This window comes from Ischnura elegans, chromosome 5 (genome assembly GCF_921293095.1).
Source record: "Ischnura elegans chromosome 5, ioIscEleg1.1, whole genome shotgun sequence".
In the NCBI taxonomy this organism is placed as follows: Eukaryota; Metazoa; Arthropoda; class Insecta; order Odonata; family Coenagrionidae; genus Ischnura; species Ischnura elegans.
Window position 1 is genome coordinate 4,784,219 of NC_060250.1, and position 20,455 is coordinate 4,804,673.

At 34.9% G+C, this 20,455-nt stretch overlaps 1 long non-coding RNA gene across 1 annotated transcript; it reads right to left on the reverse strand.

The window, feature by feature from the left end:
* Nucleotides 1-9,898: 9,898 nt before the first annotated feature.
* Nucleotides 9,899-18,932, reverse strand: LOC124159640. The gene is made up of 2 exons (XR_006864994.1): nucleotides 18,819-18,932; nucleotides 9,899-10,122 (listed from the first exon to the last, which is right to left on the reverse strand). It is a non-coding gene; the product is annotated as an uncharacterized LOC124159640 (long non-coding RNA).
* Between the last annotated feature and the right edge of the window lie 1,523 nt (nucleotides 18,933-20,455).

Consider the following 20,455-nt stretch of genomic DNA (forward strand, 5'->3'; position numbering starts at 1 on the left):
CATTGTTTAGTGCATTTCTAATGGAAATAAAATTTAATAAATACAAGCCTAGGTGAACCACTCGGGTAATTTCCTGGGAAATATGTACTTGGAATAGAGAAACAATAACAAAAGAAAACAATTCTAAAACATTCGTACAATACCTTGAGAAGTAAAAATAGAAAATAATCTAACAGGAATCATATCAGACCATTCTCAAAAAGCCTAGTAGGTACAGAAAGGGGTACTCTTGCAATTAAATCAACATAAAAACTTGTGGGATACAATAAATGAACACCTAATAACACATCATAACCCTGTGAACTAGTGAGTTGTGATTACCCAGACGGCACAGGAAGTTTTCGTACCTGAATACGAGGGTGGACCATCAAGATACAAAAATCGCGCTCAGGAAGTTACTAAAAAGGTTTTGTTTCTTTATTTCCTTTAATGACGAAAAAAGATGCAAGAGGACTGGCAAATTCATATGCATCGATAAAATTGTATCTCATCGATAAAACTGTATTCGGTCTGGGACTATTTTCTTTCGCGGGTGGTGCCATCGTGCCATATCCTCCTAGAAAGATCACATGCCTTCACAAGCTGGCACAAGCCCTTGGAGATCACATCGTTTACGTCACGTCTCACCACATTTCAGGGATTTTTGTGGTTAAGTTTGTGAAAAATAGAGTGTCTGGTAATAGTGAAGTTTCCCTTATTCTTTAATTTCATTCACTGGGCTTCAGAAACGTGTTTGTGAGATATTTTTGTTAAAAATGCCTTTCGTGTGTTTATTGTCGGGATGACGTAATGGAAACTCCGGGACATGGTTCAAGGTTTTAGCTTTCCAAAAGATCCTGAGTTGAAGAAGAAGTGCATTTGGGCGATAAGAAGAAAACATTTCACCCCTACGAAAAGCTGTGAGGTATGTACTCTTTCTCGCTGTAATTATTTGGATGTAATTTTAAGTTAGAAGTGGCTTCGGGATGTTGATGCATCAACATCCCGAACTATTCAGTACTGAAGTACTATAGTACTATTCAGTACTAAAAATGGTGATTCAAAATATTGTAGCAGCAATTCTTTTGAAAATTCTTGCATTTTAGTTGTCTTTTTTGTATTAATTCATTCGGTAAACGTGTGGTTAAAGGAGAAACTAGGAATAAGCTGCCAAGTTTATAGGTTCGAATATTGCTTCTTAGCTTGCCCTTTGGTGTATTACACGTCGGCTTTCATCATTTCAAATTATCTTATGCTATAGTTTAAAACAATAAAAATATCAGGCTTACAAATATTTACTATATTTACGAGCCTAGTAATTTGATTTCTCATGCAGAAATACCAAAAATTGGAAATGATTTGACCTAATAAGTTACATGGTATTTTATTATTTATTAATTTTAGGTGTGTGAGCTTCACATCGCACCTTGTGATATCAGAAAATAATCTGTGGCCTTGGACGAGAAGACGAGTAGAAAATTCTTGCTGAATTGAAGGCACCCAGATTGGAGGAAGGTACCATTGCTTCACTGTTACCTGTCGCCAAGAAGACAGACATTGTGGCAGAAGTGACATATTTGTGGATGTGGATTTGATTTGTGCAAGTTGATGCTGTGATAGTGGACGTTCATCGGAGAAAGTATTGAAGATAGTTTTTATGTATCGACCAGTCCTCTTTTAAATAATTTTCTATTCGAAAGAGAATAAGAGTAATTGTTTCGCTAAATTAGATGTGGGATAGAAGAGAAAATTGGAAATATTATCGTGGTTGACAATAGAAAATACATAATATATGTATTGTATTTCTGTGGGTTTTTCTTTCCTGCCTCTTTAAAATTTCTTGTGGTGGTGACTTCATGCAAAGTAAGTATAAAATCGGAGGTGTGATCTAAGAGATAACATGTTTTATTTTGCAAGTGTTTATGCTGGTGATTTGGCAGGACTTTCATATTTTTAATAGGTTGATACATTTACTGCAGTGACCTAGAGACTTTTACTCATGCCAAATAATTTTTCAAATACTTTAGCGCCTGATATGGGTAAGTTTTAGTAGCTGAGACTGAACTATACGTTAATTTTTGCTTGCATTTTGATGAATTCGATCATACTAATAGCAGATGTGTCAGCAATCCTGTTTCATCGGCAATTTTTATTTAAAAATTTTATTTCGTCAGGCTGTAGGGTAAGCTTTTTAATGCTCGTGGGCTATGTGATGTCTTATTTAGTGTCAAAATTAATAAGAATTTACTCTTATTAACATCTCAAGGTTTCCAAGTAAGTACGAGCCACTTAAGAATGCTGGATGCTGGGGATGCGTGAATTAGCCTTGAGAATCTCATTTTTCGCAGTTATTTAAGTGGCCGAATAAGTTTTGTAAGTTCTCAATGGGTAAATAATACTATATCATGAATTCTAATTACCATGAAAAACTCACAACCGACAAAAACTTTGTCGGTCGTGAGTCTTTCATGGTAATTAGAATTCATGATATGGTGTTATTTACCTATTGAGAACTTACAATTCATAATGATTCGTATCAAGGTTCTCGCTACGGTCTGTAGCTATCGATTGTGTTGCGCTCGATACATTTTTCGATCGTGCGAGTTACGATATATCTAATTTCGACCTAATCGATTGAGATTAGCCTGAGTGCCGTGTTCCTGCGCGCTTCGTATCCAATCGTACGTGCTTAGTAGCGGACATTCACATGCTGCGTACGCGCTTCGTCAACAGGCCGCGAATGGAAATTATCCATTGACGAAAAGCGACGGAGCGGCATAGTATCCCCTTAGTCAATGGGTACTATGTACATACGAATTAGATACGGAGGGTTCTGTACCGTCTGGGTAATAACAGCAGTAGGTAATACTTAAATAGACAAAAGATATTAACTTCTATAATCTGAGTCGACACAAGGGTACTAACTTTTAAATTCCAAGCAGATGCATTTGGCAAAAAATTATCTATGACTGAAAAATAGATCATTCCTCCCACAATACCCCAATCCCGGGTAATATATTTGTAATTATGTATAAGCAATTCCCATCTCCGCTTAAGGTGAAATGAAGTGAAACATAAGATAAATAAAGGAGAACCAAAGTGCACATATTAAGGCCAAAATTATAACATATACCAGGGCACTAATGCAGGAAAAAAATTCAATCTATATATGACATGAACTATTTTATTATTAATCCAAAAAAGATCACTGAAGTTTTTTATGACCAGGGCACAACTCCTGTAATGGCATGCCCATGTATTTTGCAACAAAACACTCAAAAGTGTATGATAAGATATGAAAATAAATCTTCCTTCTTAGTTAGCTTCAAGTCAGCTAGATTGATATGACTTTTGTCAACAGCAGGCTCTTCATTCAGTCCACTTTTGTCTCAATGCAATTCCGTGAAAGATTTACTACATGACATCTCTGTTAGCCTAACTGAAATATGCCATGGAATAAACTTACAATTTCCACACACTTAGGTATCAATATCCTTAAATTGGAGATAAATGTGAATGACATAAATAGCTTAGTTGTTATTTTTTACTACCTCATCATATACTTGGGAAATTAACATAATTATAGAATGATTTCCATACATCTGAATAATAGTTACAAAAATTTAGCATGCATGAATCACCTAAGTTTATTCACAAGTCCTTTGATGTGTTCTCTCTAAACAAGTGGACTAGTAGCAGTATTGTGTGATAATAAATGAGGAAAATGGCTCATACTTTTGACAAGATATTAAACAGAAGGTAAATAATATTTTAAAAGAACATACCATGCAACTTTTAAAAGTGATGTAAGAATCTTTCTCAGACTTGAACATTCATTAAAATCTTAGGTAAGGAGTGTTCTTGGAAATCATTCCCGCAAATTAAGGACTTCTAAGGATATTTAAACAAGAAAGCTCTGACACTAGGTCGTAATTACAGTAAATTTTACTCTGTTTATGCCAAAATAATGAAATATCTGATTTAACAGTTGCTTGTATACCTCTATCAGACAACTTAAGGCAATCATGTTTCACTAGAATGTGTAAAGCCGTCAACAATCCACATTATCCACTACTCAACTGGTAGATAACCAAGCACTCATGGCATAAAAGTTGCACATATTGGTAATGATGAAATGTGTATATGCCAAAGAGGGATATGCATTAAGAACTGATTAGAGTCATCGTATCAACACACAACAACCCATACAAAAAAATCTGTGCTGTGGCTGTACTAAAGCTGCACTGTAACTGTGCTAAAAGGGCTGTACTGTGACTCTACTTAAACTGCACTTGAATTGAAACATCACAGTACAGATATAGCACGGTCAGAGTGCAGTTGCCATAGTACAGTCACAGTGGAGTTGTCATAGCACAGTCACAGTGGAGTTGCCATAGCACAGTCACAGTGGAGTTGTCATAGCACAGTCAGAGTACAGTTGCCTTAGCACAGTCATAGTGCAGTTGCCATAGCACAGCCACAGTGCAGCTGCCATAGCAGTTTTTACTGTAATACTCTTTCCATGAATCAATAATTGACAGTCTTGATGTGGCTATGGCATTCCCTGTATATCTTATTGAAAACAAGAAGCAGAATTAAATCAAGATAGGCCAATTAGCAGAGATATATAGTTCCCTTTTTGGGTGTTTGAAGATTGGTTGCCTGATCCAATCAGAAAACCGCAAAGAGATAACAGTGGCCAAAACGACTACACTCATTCGAATGTTGACTAGTCTAAGGAAAGATAAACCATATTCCTAACAGACACTCACTGAATTTGTTACGTTCCACTTCCTTAATATGAACAAAGTTTATGGTACTAAAAATATTGCTATCGAAGCACGGTTCTATGAGAAAAATTGACAAATCCTATTCTGCACATCAACAGGCACTCGACATAAAAACCACAAAAATTTACTTCAGTGCTATTTGTCTAGTTGCCACAAATATGCCCACCTCGATAGTTTTTGTTGATGAAGTTTCAGTACTAACGCCGTGGAGCACAATAAATGACAATGAGATATGAAAATAAAAGAAATTTATTAAATACAAATATACTCATGATTATAAACATAAAAATGAAAGTCTTGTTAAGGCATGGCCGCTAAATTCATTTGCCTCTTTGGCTTCCTTCCTGAAATTAAAAGGAAAAACCTTACATACTGATATCTAATAAAGTGTTACTTCAAAATTTGACTGTTTAAGTTTGTCTGAATTTAATTTTAGAGAAGTTGAGTACTTACCTCCAGCAGCAGAGTATACATAAAGATATGTCTTTTTTTCAACTCTCTCGTGCCTCGCAAGGAGTAGATTGCGAGTCGTCGAAATCAATCGTGGAAAGTTGATTCATCGCGAACCACACGGATTTTAGCAAAATCGACGATATCACTTCACCCGCAAGAAAAATTCCCGGCTAAGTAGCAAATTTTGATGTAATTGAAGTAAAGTTCACTTCTTTATGTTCTTAGCGACGATCTTACATCGACGTATCCATCGTATAGCGTAGAATTCAGAGCACGTAAACAAGTAATGTTACAACCGGTTCAACACCAATGCCAACCAATGCTCTAACAAAGATGGCTGAGTATCGGCGGAAGTTGTTCTATTGACCGTTTTGACCATACTTTACCAAAATAATAAGCAAGCTGGAGCTATGCATTGCCGCTGTAATGTCAACATAAATTTTTATATAATTTCCCCAACAACACACATTTGGATATACATATGTATTTATATTGTATTTTCATGGGTCACATACATATGTATTTTTGTTATGTATTACATCTGTAGTACATATGTATTATTGAATGTATTTCCTTTGTATTCATACATATGTAAAAGTGGTACGTGTTACACGATAAATACATTTGTATTTTTTGTGTATTTTTGAAATTTCGATACTTATGTAAATGTGGTCAAAAATACACAAAAAATACAAATGTATTTATCGTGTAACACGTACCACTTTTACATATGTATGAATACAGAGGAAATACATATGTAAATGTGGTCAAAAATACACAAAATATACATTATGTATATTTCCTGTAATATTTGGGAGGTGGATTTTCGTGGCGTCTTGTGAAATGTTCATAAACATTTTTTCCATAAATAATATGTTCACAGCAAACGCCAGATTTCCTTATTTTAATGATCATTCATCCATTCGAATTTATACCCAGAAAGCTTAAAAATAAATCGTATACTGGTCGATGTGAGCAAGGGTAGTAAAGATGGCGGCCATTTATGTTAATTTGTAAATGCACGCGAAATACAGACGTATTACATATGTAAAATTCAGTTTCCATCCGCGAAATACACACATGGAAAAATGGTTCACAATACATGAAAAATACAAAAAATAGTTCTTGCACAGAGCAAAAGTAAAAGCGAAGTTTAATTTTTTAAGCAATATTTTAATATAATTGTTTAAACAAAAAAATTAAATTCTCAATTCTGCGCCTCCACTGCCGCAATAAGCTAGGGAAGTGAGTGGGAGTGATACAGTTATAATCTCGTTAACAGTTAAGCTCGGCATTTCGTTCGAGACTACCAGAGACTTCAAGAATGTGCTGTAGGAGGAACTCCGGCATCTATGCTAATAACCAAAAGGAAATCCGTACTTAACTAGCTACTGGTGTAAAGTTAATTTTATATTTGTTTGTATTATTATACGTATTGGAAGAATTGACATAGTGTTTTAATCCTCGATAACCGGTGCGTGTGGATTGTGTGCTCAACCCGAAGCTATGTTTTGCTGGAAATCTGCTTCAACCCCGCACGTTATTGCGATTCGTGCAAGCCAACTCCAACAGTTTCCTGTCACTGGATAATTAAGGTAAGGTATGATTTATCTTTTATTGTGGGTGAAATGATTGATATCACTGTAAACCATGCAAGTAGTTCTCCAGTGTTTCACGAGAGTATTTTCGTACGCGTATTCTTCAATATTTTGACTAAAGATGTGCTACTACACGATTAAAACCTTCTATTTATTAGTAATTTGGCAAAATTACGTCGCAATTATATTGTACGCCTACATAGACTACATTAATTATGTTATTTGAGTATATTTGGATACAACTATTGGCGCAATGTGTTGACCATGGGCGCAATGGGTTACAATTTTTTCTGCTCTTAATTAAGAGCAGAAAAAATTGTTTAAAGGAATGTTTTCGTTCACGTGTGAGTTGTATTATCGCTGTTTATTACCACAACCTACGGTATTGTAGTTCTTGCATTCCTAGTTATCCTATGCTTTAATCATAACATCTTTGACCGTAGACTTATCAGCGTAGCCTTGTCACTTATAGATTCCCCGAAGTTCCGAACCGTTTTGCCCTCTACTTCTAATTATTTAACGAACAAGAAGTATTGGTCGGGTAATATCGGTTCCCTGAAAGCAAAATGTAATATTTCTTTCATCTTGAAATGCAGTCAATCAAGGTGCATGTCGTCATTATTATTAACACAAGATAAATACGTAACTTTCATGCGAAAGTTTGTCATTATATGTAAGAAAAAGGTGCGTACGGGCCAAATTAATTAATTATAATTTTCTTTTCATGCTCTTTCGCGCATACCCAGCAGGCGACGATGTAAATAGCTTGGCCTGGACAAGAGGAGAATGGATTACGGAAAAAAACGACGAAGCAAAGCCAGAAGACCAGGTGGAATTGTTAATACCGAGGTACTGTTTTAGGGAAAAATTATTTTTATCCATAATGGAGAGGTTTCTTAAAGTTAAGCCTGAAATTATCGGTTATATGAAATTTATTGTTTGAAAATTTGATATCACAAGTTTATCTTTTTTATGTGTGAATCATCCGCTACTAAATCATGGTACTAATATATTAGTATCATGTACTAAATAAGCATACCAATGGATACACTTTTTCCTAGTTAATTTATTTAAAAGTAGTCATATGATCTTTTCTCATATTTCTCATTCTTCTTAAGAGAAAGGCTATTAATTTTGTAAAATGAAAGCATATCCCCAAAATATCTGATTTCTCAAAGGACAAGGTCAAATCTGTGCTAGCTGGGACCTCGGCATAATTGGTAAATGAAAAATTTTAAAACTCATGTCTGGAATCTAGCAGAGAAGCCAAACTTTCATTTGCATTCAGAATACAGAATTAGTACTAAAATTACAGACTTCACAGAATACTGACTGCCTATATGAATTGAAAAAAAAATAATTGAAAGGCCTTGAGCTCCTATTCAGATCTTACAAAAAGATATATTTTTGCATGACTTTTAAACTTGACTTCTTCTTTTCTCCTTTCAGGAAGTGGCTGATGGTGCAGAGTTGGTTTCCTGAATTCAGGTTTCATCTTGTGCAATGGGTTACAGCGTTTGTTCCGTGTTAACATTTTTTTCTATTTTCCAACTCAAACCATTGTTTGTACTTGATTTATCTTTGTGCCATTTTTTTATCTAAGTTTCACCTACTGTTTGCTGGCCCTTAATGCGTGTTAGCAATATTCATGGCCACACTTGTTCTTTGTATGAATTATTTTATTTTTCTCTTTGAATAAATGTATTGTTATCTGTATGTTTTGGTTTCCTTATATTTATTTATCCATTTGATCCATATTGATATTGAGTGGATGTGGGTCAGAAAATCAATATGTATAATTCATGTACGAGGGCCTGCAGGTACATGTGTATGTTACATGTAAGGGTATTCAGATTTCCAATTTGTAATACGCACGTATACATACATCCTGAAGGACTTTTGAGCCACTTTTACGTGAAATATACAGACGTAATACGATTGTATTCCATCGTATACATATGTATATTTCATGTATGGGTATTCAGATTTCCAATTTGTAATACGTATGTATACATACATCCATAGGGACTTTTGAACCATTTTTACGTGAAATATACTGATGTAATACGATCGTATTCCATCCTATACATATGTATTTGGTCACGTATTTTTTGTGTATTATTGATGTGATACAGATGCCGTGTTATCTGGGTTACGCATTCATATTCTCATGGAAATGATAGTTGATCGTAATATGAAATAATATAGAAAATACTTTCTCCTGTCAATGACTAGTTTAAGTCCAGCCCTGTCGCAGTGGTTTGAGCCATAGTACAGATCCAGTCATGTTACCCAGCCCAGTCACAGTCCACTTTTAGCCACAGTACACTTCCAGTCATGTTTTCTAGCCCTGTCACAGTCCAGTTTGAGCTATAGTACAGTTCCAGTCCAGTTACCCAACCCAGTCACAGTCCAGTTTGAGCCATAGTACAGCTCCAGTCATGTTACCCAGCCCAGTCAAAGTGCAGTCTGAGCTCTAGCACAGTTCAAGCACAGTGATCCAGCACTGTTAAAGTACAGTTCTTCTCAAATTCTAGCTGCCATAGTACAGTCTAGTACAGAAAAGTGTACTGTGACTGTGCTAAACACAGAGTTTAGTCCAGTTACAGTGCAGATTTAGTGCAGTCGCAGCACAGATTTTTTTGTATGGGAAGCAAAGAGGGAAAAACTAGTTAACCAGGCCAAATATATGTCAGAGCATTAGAATAAAGGAGCTTCCATGCTATTGAATAGATTGAGAATTCCATATCAGCAACTCACCATCAAATTCGATGTAAAGAACACAAAAATATACCCACATATGTGAATTACCAGATTAAAGCAATAGAATAGGTAGTTAAGAGGTAATCATTCAAAAAATTACTTTTGAATAAAATACATCAAGGACAGGTAAACACTAACAGATGTGACTCTGTCATAACTAGCTATGTGGAGCAGCATCAAACACTTGCTATAAATAATAATCCGGATGACAACCCATGGAATCAGTTTTAACATATAAGTTCAATATCATTCAGTCTGACCTTTGAACTTGAATATAGAAAAACAGACAACAAGCTAGAAAATTTAAGAAAAAAATACATTTTGCTACTCCTGATATATTCTCTCATTAGGCAAAATACAAGGTGACACCACAAAGCCAATGCAGAAGATGATTGCTGGGAATATAATGCAGCACATGCTTCTCCTGCTTAGGTTATTTGGACTTGAAATGCAATAATTGTATCTTATCGTTGTAGCAGTTGTTCCATTACACAGCCATCAATTCAGAAAAAAACCTGATGCAACAGGCAGCGATGAATCTGGAACAAAGGAATAATCTTGGTGACATTAACTGAGTGAACTTGAGTAAAATATGAGAATAAAACAATCACCACTGGTATTCACATAACATGCACTACAATTTAATGCAAAATATATGTACTGCAGAATACCTTGGTAAAAGGACTATCCACTTAGAAAATAAATAAAACTCATCCATACAATATTAAGGGTGGAATTTAGTACCAAAATATTCTTAGGCACTCAATTTAGGAGGACCTGAATTCAAGATATTACCCACCCTTTTACTCTACCTGATGCACACAGATGATGAGCCAAGATATGAAGAAACATTTAAGCACATTATTGAATAAGACACTCAAGTTTAATGCAGTAGAAGCATAATTATAATTGCATCCAAAGTATATTAATCAAGAAAGGATACTGAATATCAAAGTGTCAGAATGAATTTAGCAAACACGATGGTAGTTCTCAAATCCGGCACAGTCATGGGCCACCAAAACAGCTTAACATAAGAGTAACCAGTGACTCAATTTAATTACTCCAGAAGTATTTTGAAAACACTTTTTCAATGTAAAGTAGCAATGTGGATGCTATGGAAGTAATGAAAAATGGTATAACTGAAAAATTGTCAGAATATATAAACAAAGGCAATGTGAAAGAAAAGAACTTGCAATGGATAGTTCAATCTTACATTCAAACAAACTTGTCAATTTGAGAAGCTACCTTATTTGATAGATGATAAGCATTAGCAGAGACTGCGTGCTTATTTTTCAACAACTGTGCTGATTTCTCAGAAATTATAGATGAATGAGAATGTTAACAACTACTTCATTTAAAAATATACATATGTGGTCATATCTCAGCAAAATACCAAGTGCATGTGACATATGTGGAATATAAGAAAGAAAGACTAACACCACCTAAAGACACTAAAATGAGGCATAATAGAAACAGACAAACTACAAGAGATTTTAAAGGTCCATGACTCAGGCTAATAGGTGCTTATGACATGAATAAAAACACAAATGAAGACATGCTCAATATCTTCAGCTCCTAAGACTGCATCCCAGATAACACGGCATTTGTATTACATCAATAATACACAAAAAATACGTGCCCAAATACATATGTATAAGATGGAATACGATCGTATTACATCGGTATATTTCACGTAGAAGTGGTTCAAAAGTCCCTATAGATGTATGTATTCGTGCGTATTACAAATTGGAAATCTGAATACCCATACATGATTTATACATATGTATACAAAGGAATACAATCGTATTACGTCTGTATATTTCACGTAAAAGTGGCTCAAAAGTCCCTCAGGATGTATGTATACATGCGTATTACAAATTGGAAATCTGAATATCCTTACATGTAATATACATATGTATCTGCAGGCCCTCGTACACGAATTATACATATTGATTTTCTGACCCACATCCACTTAATATCAATATGGATCAAACGGATGAATAAATATAAGGAAACCAGAACATACAGATAATAAAACATTTATTCAAAGAGAAAAATAAAATAATACACACAAATAACAAGTGTGGCCATGAATATTGCTAACAAGCATTAAGGGCCAGCAAACAGTAGGTGAAACTTAGTTTAAAAAAATGGCACAAAGATAAATCAAGTACAAACAATGGTTTGAGTTGGAAAATAGAAAAAAATGTTAGCATGGAACAAGCGTTGTAACCCATTGCACAAGAAGAAACCTGAATTCAGGAAACCAACTCTGCACAATTAACCACTTTCTGAAAGGAGAAAAGAAGAAGTCAAGTTTAAAAGTCATGCAAAAATATATCTTTTTGTAAGATCTGAATAGGAGCTCAAGGCCTTTCAATTTGAATTCTGTGAAGTCTGTAATTTTAGTACTAATTCTGTATTCTGAATGCAAATGAAAGTTTGGCTTCTCTGCTAGGTTCCAGACATAAGTTTTAAATCTTTTCATTTACCAATTATGTCGAGGTCCCAGCTAGCACAGATTTGACATTGTCCTTTGATAAATCATATATTTTGGGGATATGCTTTCATTTTACAAAATTAATAGCCTTTCTCTTAAGAAGAATGAGAAATATGAGAAAAGATCATATGACTACTTTTAAATATAAATTAACTAGGGAAAACGTGAATCCATTGGTATGCTTATTTAGTACATTATACTAATTTATTAGTACCATGATTTAGTATCGGATGATTCACACTGAAAAAATATAAACATGTGATATCAAATTTTCAAACAAATAAATTTCATACATAACCGATAATTTCAGGCTTAACTTTAAGAAACCTCTCCATCATGGATAAAAAAATTTTTTCCCTCAAACCTTACCTCGGTATTAACAATTCCACCTGGTCTTCTGTCTTTGCTTCGTCGTCTTTTCCGTAATCCATTCTCCTCTTGTCCAGGCCAAGCTATTTACATCGTCGCCTCCTGGGTATGCGCGAAAGAGCATGAAAATAGAATTATAATTAATTAATTTGGCCCATACGCACCTCCCTAGTAGAAAAAATTGTGTTCTTTTGGTGTTCTTTATATGTTCATTCAGTGTTCAAGTGTTCTTTTGATGTTCTTTTGGTGTTCTTTTATGTTCACCAATTTCTTGGTGTGTTCTTTTGATGTTCAATTTATGTTCTTTTTATGTTCATCTCAGTGAACACAAAATGAACATTTTTCTTTATGTTCATTTTGTGTTCCCTTTGATTTCATTTTATGTTCACCATGGTGAACACAATATGAACATTTTTTTATGCGTTCATTTTATGTTCACTTTGTGTTCATTTTATGTTCACCATGGTGAACACAAATTGAAAATTTTTTTATATGTTCATTTTATGTTCACTATGTTGAACACAAAATGAACATTTTTCTTTATGTTCATTTTGTGTTCCCTTTGAGTTAATTTTATGTTCCCCATGGTGAACACAATATGAGCATTTTTTTATGTGTTCATTTTATGTTCACTCTGTGTTCATTTTATGTTCACCATGGTGAACACAAATTGAACATTTTTTTATATGTTCATTTTATGTTCACTATGTTGAACACAAAATGAACATTTTTCTTTGTTGTTCTTTAAAATAAACCAATATAAAAATTCTCATTCCTTGGAGGTGATTGTGGATAACTGCAGTTCATGTGTCATGACAAGTAGATTTACATAAAACAAGTAATACAGATGATTTTGGAGACTTTGTCTACCAAAAATGAGTTTGAATTTCGCCATCTTGAAATCCACAAAACTGTATTTTTTAGCAGTTTTCCATAATATTTCTAGAAATTTAAAATAATGAATTTCCGGGAAAAATATCCCAAAATGAAGGCATATCATCAAAAAATGGACATTGAACGATCCGAGAATGCAATCAAGGAACACCTGAAAACACTCTCAATATGTACTTTATTGCATACTAAGCAGGGATAAGGCCTGAGCATTTGGCTGCTACTATTAAGGTCGTTTCTAATAAAAAAATCTGGAAATAAAATGATTTGACACTTATCCAAACACTGACATCTGATTCGCAAAGATGTGAAAGTATTCATGGTAATGATGGGACTTCCGTGAAAGCTTTTTCTTTGTTGTTCAACATAATGTTCTTTTTATGTTCATTTTGTGTTCTTTTGATGTTCAAAAAAGTGTTCATTTTGTGTTCAAATCATGTTCTTTTTATGTTCACAGACGAGTGTTCATTTTGTGTTCTTTTTATGTTCTTTCTGTCACAAAACACATAAAAAGAACATAAAGTGAACATTCGGTGAACATAGAAGGAACACAATTTGAACATTAAATGAACATAAAAAGAACACTGAATGAACACACTTTTTTCTACTAGGGCTCTTTCTTACATATAATGACAAACTTTCGCATGAAAATTACGTATTTATCTTGTGTTAATAATAATGACGACATGCACCTTGATTGACTGCATTTCAAGATGAAAGAAATATTACATTTTGCTTTAAGGGAACCGATATTACACGACCAATACTTCTTGCTCGTTAAATAATTAGAAGTAGAGGGCAAAACCGCTCGGAACCTCGAGGAATCTATTAGTGACAAGGCTACGCTGATAAGTCTAAGGTCAAAGATGTTATGACTAAAGTATAGGATAACTAGGAATGCAAGAACTACAATACAGTAGGTTGTGGTAATAAACAGCGATAAAACAACTTACACGTGAACGAAAACATTCCTTTAAACAATTTTTTCTGCTCTTAATTAAGAGAAGAAAAAATGTAACTTCAGCCGCGAAGCACGGAATTACTATACGACGCATAATCTATTAATTTATACGTACAAGATTGACATTACTATGTTTTACCATATAACTTCAATGGACACCAGTCTCCTCGATACATAACTCAACAAAAAAGGAAAACAATAGCCAAACATAAACAAAATAATTACCTCTATTGGCGCAATGTGGTGAATGTGGTAGTTGTATCCAAATATACTCAAATAACATAATTAATGTAGTCTATTTATGCGTACAATATAATAAAAGATAAATCATACCTTACCTTAATTATCCAGTGACAGGAAACTGTTGGAGTTGGCTTGCACGAATCGCAATAACGTGCGGGATTGAAGCACATTTCCAGCAAAACATAGCTTCGGTTTGAGCGCACCATCCACACGCACCGGTTATCGAGGATTAAAACACTATGTCAATTCTTCCAATACGTATAATAATACAAACAAATATAAAATTAACTATACATCAGTAGCCGGAGTTCCTCCTACAGCACGTTCTTGACGTTCTCGTAGTCTCGAACGAAATGCCGAGCTAACTGTTAACGAGATTATCACTCCCACTCACTTCCCTAGCTTGTTGCCCTGTCGATTTCTGTAACAATAAAGTCTGTTCATTGTCTGTCAGTTGGCTGTTCGTTCCCTGTTCCCTGACCAAGAGAGAACAGGCAGGCGACTGTTCGTAGAATGTAAATTGGAACGCCTTGTCTGTTCCTTGTCTGTGAGAAAACGGTTACTTGTCTGTTCCCTCCCTGTTAAGAAAGCGGCATTCTCTGTTCCTTACCTGTTGGACCACAGACAATGAACAGGCAGGGGACTGTGCGCTGTCAGTTCATTGCCTGTTTTCTTAGGTTGTTTGTTCCCTGTTCCTTGACCAAGAGAGAACAGGCAGGCGACTGTTCGTAGAATGTAAATTGGAACGCCTTGTCTGTTCCTTGTCTGTGACAATGTGGGAAGATGGTTATTTGTCTGTTCTCTCCCTATGCGCATACTTTTTTCCTTAACTGTTCGCTGTTGCTAAGTTGGACATAATAGACAAGAGATGATTTATGTTAAAATAGAATTAAAAGTTGAAATTCATTTGAATGATTGTAAGAAAAACTTTTATTGTGCTTTTCCACATATTCCATTGGTTATAAATATCTTGAATAGTTGCAGAAAAGCAAGCTTTGTCATCATTAACAGAACAACCACTACATCAACAAATATTTCACATGCCTTCATCAAAGAAATATGTACTTCCTTAAATTAATACAACTCGGATTCTGCACTATGTCAATATAATACGTGTGATTTTAAAAGAGAAACACGCCTTTAAAGAATATTTATGAACACGATGATTTCACTTCTCACAAACAAACCTACAAGAAAGACAGTCCTCTGACAATGTTTGTTGGTTCTTATTGGCGACGTAACGCACATACGCATAATACAAATACAATACAAATCTCAGTACTTGCTCAAAAACTTAAGAGACACAATAAATTATTAAATAAACACACTCAAGAACAAATATCACTTCGACTTTCACTATCACTGAATGGATGCACGAATTAATTAATTCGTCACTGCGGGCATTTAGCACAGGTTAAATAATAATCAAATAAATAACTGTTTTCTCCGCATCCAACAACTTCACCACAACACAGTCGACCATGTGCTCGTAAACTGTCCGGATAACGGTATCGGTTATTGGCGTCATTGTTTGCGTTTGCTATCTTCTATAGGTAGGTAGCAGCACCACGCTATCTTTCCGTCCTTGTTGAGAACCTGTTCACTAGCTGTTCACTGTTTTCTGTTCGTACCCTGTACCGTGAAACGGACTATGAACCGGCCCTTGCCTGTTGACTGTCCGTTCACTGTTGTCTGTTCGTTCCCAGTCCGCTGAAACCACAGACCCACAGAGTACATACTCTTTGGCTGAAACATACGGCCCCAGCCTGTAATTGGCGAAGTAAAGTATTTAACGTGCGTAAGCCAAGCAGATAGCTAATATAATTTGCGTGCTCACTTCAATAACCGTCATCCGTGGTTGATGGTAATCGTGATAATGAATTCAACCGTATATAATTACTGTTTAAGTAGATGATATTTTCTTTGGATTCAATCAAACTTCCTTGTACTCAATTAAATTTGGATTAATCCAAATTGTTGTCCAAATTCCGAAACTTAAAACAATTGTTCGTACGTTGTTCATAATCTGTTCTCAAAATCTCCAAAAGGTTCCAAACTGACAGCGAACAGGCATCATTTTTACGTAAATTGATAGGGTGTTTAGTGTTTGTTCACTGTTGTCTGTTCATTCCCTGTTCGGTGAAACATACTACCAACCGGCCCCTGCCTGTTAAAAGCTTGTTCACTATTGTTCCCGAAATGCTTGTTGCCTGCCTGTTAAGGAACAAGCTGCAAACAGAGTACAAACTGTTGGTAGGCTGTTCGTAAGTTGTTCCTACTTGTGAGTGACCCGAGATTGTTCGTTGGCTGTTTATACTCTGTTCACTAATCTCCAACAGGCTATCAACAGACTTCAAACGGACAGCGAACAGGCATTGTTGTTTCAGAAATCGACAGGGTGCGACAGAATTGAGAATTTAATTTTTTTGTTTAAACAGTTAATTTAAAATATTGTTTAAAAAATTAAACTTCGCTTTTACTTTTGCGCTGTGCAAGAACTATTTTTTGTATTTTTCATGTATTGTGAACCATTTTCCATGTGTATATTTCGCGGATGGAAACTGAATTTTACATATGTAATACGTCTGTATTTCGCGTGCATTTACAAATTAACATAAATATGGTCGCCATACTACCCTTGCTCACATCGATCAGTATATGATTTATTTTTAAGCTTCCTGGGTATAAATTCGAATGGATGAATGATCATTGAAATGAGGAAATCTGGCGTTTGCAGTGAACATATTATTTCTGCAGAAATGTTTCTGAACATTTTACTAGACGCCACGAAAATCCACCTCTCAAAAATTACAGGAAATATACATAATGTATATTTTGTGTATTTTTGACCACATTTACATATGTATTTCCTCTGTATTCATACATATGTAAAAGTAGCAAGTGTTACACGATATTTACATTTGTATTTTTGACCACATTTACATAAGTATTCAAATTTCAAAAATACAAATGTATTTATCGTGTAACACGTACCACTTTTACATATGTATGAATACAAAGGAAATACATCCAATAATACATATGTATTACACATGTTATACATAACAAAAATAAATATGTACGTGACCCATGAAAATACAATATAAATACATTATGTATATCCAAATGTGTGCTGTTGGGGATGTAGCCTTCAAAAAACACTAAACCTCTCCAAGAAACGAAACCTTGGATTCAACCAGCCATCGACTATGCCAAACATGAATTACACACAGGTGATTTTTTTCCAAGGAAAACTATCGAGAAACCAATGGTCAATGATTTTGGTTTCAAGCAAAAAATTTGTATCAATTCACATTTTAATATAACATTTAAGTACTCTCTTATAAAGAAGTAAACAAATAGGACTTTTAACAATGAAAATAGCAATTAGGTACCTCTCAATTAATTACTAAAAAGTCCTCTTTCTTTTGTACTTTTAGCCGCAGTTAGTTCAAATATGGTATCACAAAATGAAGGTAGTTTCAACATCATTTGAATTGTCAATATCAGCAATGTTTTTGATTTGTAAATTAGTTCACAGACCCCAAGAATACAATGAAGCTATGAAGGGAAAGTAGAGATATCACTTGCTTGTGCATGCTTGCCACTTTTTACTTACAATTAGTACAAATGCGAACCAATAATTAAAGAGTATGTTTAATTACCACTTTATTTTAATAATTATACTTCAGGCAGTGCCTGACATTGAGAACCTAAACTATTGAATGGACAATAAGGATACATGAATGCTTTGTTGATGCAATTCCCTAATAAATGCCCTGGCATCACTTTATCAATCCACCAGTCGTTTGTAAGAAACATTTCCAATAAACCCATTTATAAAGGGATCGATATTACTTGTACAATCATATTTGTACAGCCTAGATCTAATAGGTAATTGTTTCTCAGGCTGGTTAATAATCTAAACAGGACAACCGTTAGTGCTACTATTGAATAACTTCAAAATTTAGTCATCATAAGAAGAGATAAGTGGGCAGTAAACTTGTGCTACCTGTTGAGCGAAGGTATGTTGGTGAAAGCAAAGGATGATGGAATTGAAAATGCTACTCAAGATGAACAAAAGAAAACAAAGTCAAACAACCAGATGACTGAAAGACAATAACCCAATAGAACGGTGCCACAATACTTCGTTATCACCAATAGTAATACCTTTCATCACAATGCACTGACACTGATAACAACATAAACACACTCTCTCAGCAAATGCCAAGAATAGTTTGAATAACAGTACAACCTTAATACGTACATACTTCACTCGATGTCTCTTCAACTTCAGCAAAGGAAAAGACTTCAGGCGACACCAGTGGCATGTCCTTATCAGCCGGCAATCGAATATTAGAGGCCTCCTCTTTGGTGTAATAGGCTTAGGACAATTCGCGACGTCGAAAATCGTCGGAACATCATTGGGCTTTTAATATTTTCCAGCCTTCCTTCCGAGTGGATTCAAATGTTGATATATTCTATTCGATTCTTCAAGTGCACCTGTGGCAAGGAAAACGAAGATAACTCGCAGGAAAATGTTTTAATAATGATTAAATGGCTAAATAATTACGTGCATGTAATGTATGTTGACTATAATATTAATTAAGGAAGGTTATGCGGCTTCTAAATCGCATGAAATTACAAGGTGTAAAATCCAACATGGATTCGAGTTCAATTGCCTACAAACTGTCAAAAAACGAAAAAAGTCTTCTTTACGTCTTAAACTATTTTATTCGTCTTCTATATCCCAAGGCCGCACAACATTCACTTTTTATATTGGCAACGTAAATAAAAAAAAAACAAACATTCATCATCACCTTGAACGTAAAAATGCAAAACCCTACAAAATATTAATTTTCACATTACAACACAAACATTCGTTACCAACGACATAGTTCCAAAAGGGACATAAATATTACATGATTTCATTAAGTCTTTAATAAAAATTGGCATCATTGATTGTATCACACGTAAAGTTCATCGTGGTAATTCTAACTTGAAAGCACTTATATAGTTACAGGTACCTATAACTTTCAAGGACACTTACAAGTATAACTTTCACGCGACGAAATAATAACAGCTTACCACATTCCATCATGTGAATAGGTTGCGTATTCTAATATGTTTATTATTTAATCACTTGAATGTAGCTCGGGATACTTGTATCAGTATTACGACAATATCAACGTTTAAAAACCATTTCCACAAATAACCTTATAAAGATGAAAAACTCTCAACAATAGCAGGCATTATTATGCACTTTTCTGTTTACATTACGAACATAGTAAAAATGATTAGCAAAGGTATTAATCTTTGATATAAATCACAGCTTTTCATCAACTTAAGCCGAAACTAAGTAATAACTTGATCTTCATATGAATACTTACCCAATACATTGAATTACATCAACTTCTAACTCACCTCACAAATTGTGGAAGACGGCTATGGTTGCCACTCATCCATCCCGCACATTTGTAGCCATTTAGCCCTTACCTCAGGATTACAAGGAAAAACAAAAGCGCGGAACACATCCCTACAACTAATGAAACAGTTTGATGCAGAAGAACCGCCCATCTCTCTTATTAATCAATTACAAAAATGGACAAAACTGCACCAACTCGACGTTACGCCTATGCTACAACACAGCCCGCCATTAATGACTTGACTAAACATGGCAGATTGCGACGACTCAACTTCGTAGTTATTATATGGCAATATAGAGGACTCTGGAATAATGGAGTCCCTTTGGTCCCATTTCACGAGGGAGATTCACACCAACTCGTCGTCAAATGGGACAGAGGAGATGGAGGGAGAGAGAAGCGACGCGACCCGCGCATGCCGGCCGATTCACGAGTGACAGGAGCGTTGTGGAGGTTTGTAGTGGACACTACTACATACAGGGGCC